We start from the raw sequence: 3,071 nt of genomic DNA, 5'->3' as shown, positions 1-3,071 counted from the left end.
TATTTCAAGCAAAACTTGAATACCTTTTCTACCAGTAAATTGAGAAAGCTAGCTGTTGTATTACTTGATGTGATAAGTAAGCTAACAACTGAGGATGTTCTAGTAAACAATAGCCTAGACATTTCTCAAGATGGAAAAATTGCTTTAGTTCCCCAAATATCTGATATTGAAAATCAAATGGTTATTCTAGAAGCTGAAAATCTAGAATTGAAGGAAAAGATAAAGGGGGTAACTAATACAAATTTTAAAGGAAAAAATGAGGCAAGCAGCTTGCAGCTGGAGCTTGAAAATAAGTTGCATACTGCTGAAATGAAGATGAAATTGGCTTTGGAAAGAAATCTTGAGTTGGAGAGGGACCTGGTCCGTGTAAAAGATGAACTTGAAAAAACCCTCAAATGGACCAATTCCTCTAAGATCCTTACAGATCTAATTGGTCAAGGAAACAACAGTAGAAGAGGGTTGGGTTGTAAGAAGATAGATCCCCCGTACAATCCTCACAGCAAATCTGTTTCTGATGCTGATAATCTGTTGTGTGTGTATTGTGGTCGAGATGGACATCTTAAAAAGGATTGTCTTGTTCTGAAAAAATATGGAGAAAGCTCATCAAACTATTCCCAACAAAGGAATAGACTGGAAAAGGGACCTGGTCCTGCTTATGGATCTAAGTTGAAGAAAACCAGTCTTCTTCACTGGACAAAAGACTTTCTTATCACTCCTTTATCTGCTTACTGGGAACTCCGTCTCAAGTGGGTTCCCAAGGCTAACAAGTGATTTGTTATGCAAGTAGCAACAGTCAGTGGTGGTTCATGAACATGCTCTCTCGGGTGATGATCTTGATAGAAAAGAGTTGCAAGAACTTGTATATTGTTGATATGATAACTGCTCGTTGTGAAAGTCTCACTTGCCTTAAGTGCTCGAAGTGAGAATGCTGAGGTATGATATAAGAGACGTGCTCTTGTGAATGTTTATCTACTGCACAAACTTGTGTCAAGGGACCTGGTCCCCAGTCTGCACAAAATGAAATTTGCAGATGACAAAGTTTGTGATGCTTGTGTTAAAAAGAAGCACATCAGACCATCCTTCAGGTGAAATAAGCAGGCTTTTAATCTTTTAAAGAACTATCAGGCTGAAGTGGTGAATACTACATGTTTTGTGACCAAAATGATAATATTGAGAAGGTTGATCTCAATATTGATGAAATAATAGTTGTGGTATACTCTTCATCCAACAAGGCTTACCGGGTGTATAAAAAGGTGGTCATGTGATTTTTGATGAGTTTGGAAGAATTGAGAAGTTGCAAAAGAAAAGAGATTCTGAGACGGAAGTGCTGTTTCAGATTCAGAGAGATGGTCTAAACAGTGAGCTTGCTGAACAATATCCTCTTCATGAATCCAGCAACCCCAAAGAAGTTGATGCAGATGATGAACCTGGTCCTTATAGACAGTGCTGAACAAAGATGATACAGTTCAAACTGATAATGTGAATTCTGAAGGTGAGAATGAAGAAGCTGATCAAGCTCAGTCTGAAAGAAGCAAAGTATGACACTCGGTTTCCCAACAAGCTGATAGGTTGTCCAAGTTCTTCTTCTACTATGGCTTCAAAAGAAAGCTTGACGCATTCTTGGGTAGTGAGTTCTAAATGAGCACGATGGGAGATTTCTTCTTAGAACTACAGATTCAACAAACCTCTAAAGGTACCCTCGGTTGTCCAGAAAAATACATCAATGAGCTGCTCAAATGGCTTAAAATACTTGAAGTCAAGACAATGAAAAAGAGGGGTAATGTCATCATGAAGCTTTGTAAGATGGAAGATCAAGTGGTTGACATCTTCACTGAAGCCCTAAGCAAGGACCAGTTGTATACTTTCATAGGAACATAACTACAGAGAAGAAGATAGCACAACGTTCAAGGCAGTGATCAGGGCAATTGATGTTTGATCAAAGACAGGGACCTGGTACCAGTTCAGAGAAGATGCTGAAAAGGTTTCATGCTATGGGAGCCTGGGCTCTCTATCTGGTTAACACCAAGAGAGAAGTTCCTGCGAGGAATGGCGTCACCACTGAATCAGCAAAGAAGTTAGTCCTCCACAAGACCTCCTCTTCTTGATGGTCAGTTCTATAGACATTGGAAGATTCGGATGAGAGATTATCTCATGACTGAGGATATTGAAGTGTGGGACGTGATCTGTGAAGGTCCTTATGTGCCAACCTTGGAGGTTAAGGTTGGAGAGATAACAAGATTGATTCCCAAAACTAGAAAATAGTGTAATGACTCTGACAAGGAACTAGTTCGGAAAAATTACAAAGCCAAGAAGCTACTTATGTGTGGCCTTAGTGTAAATGAATATGATTTGATCTCATCTTGTGAATCAGCCAAGGAAATCTGGGATCTGTTAAGAACAACTTATGAGGGCACTAAGGAAATAAGGAAATCTAAGCTAGATCTCTTGATCACTCAGTTTGAAGGTTTCACCATGAAAGAAGGTGAACCCATTCATGAAATGCACACCAGATTCTCCACCATTACAGATGAGCTCAAGTTACTTGAAGAACCAGTCCCTGTTGCCAAGCAAGTCTCTAAGATACTAGAAATTTTTCCTAGATCTTGGACAAATGATTTTGTGACTGAAAATGAGACAAGAGAACCTGATGTAATGACGATGTATACACTATTTGAGCATCTTCAAATTCATGAGATGCACAGAAAAGGGGAGGGTCTCTTTCTTAAGGGCAAAGACAAGAGATTTTCAAAACCTTATCTTCTCCTCACTCAAAAACACTTCCAATTGTTAAACTCTTTGTTCTTACTCGAGAATTTTTTGATGAAGATGTTTTAAGTGTGAAGAGGACCAAGTCCACAATGCAAAAAGAAACACTCCATTGGAAACTATCCTCTGCACAAAGCTGACCACATGGAATCTTTCAAGAATGAAGAAGGTAAAGACAAAGAGGGGGACCAGGTCCGTGACAGGCTAAGCAGAAGAGAAACCTTTTTCCAGGCACTGAAGAAAGATGTGGCTGCATGGGAAAATTCCTCAAGTGATTCAGATGATTCTGAGACCTCTAATGATGC

This window comes from Solanum tuberosum, unplaced genomic scaffold, assembly GCF_000226075.1.
Source record: "Solanum tuberosum cultivar DM 1-3 516 R44 unplaced genomic scaffold, SolTub_3.0 scf00619, whole genome shotgun sequence".
Lineage (NCBI taxonomy): Eukaryota > Viridiplantae > Streptophyta > Magnoliopsida > Solanales > Solanaceae > Solanum > Solanum tuberosum.
Note: the sequence above shows the minus strand (reverse complement) of the source record.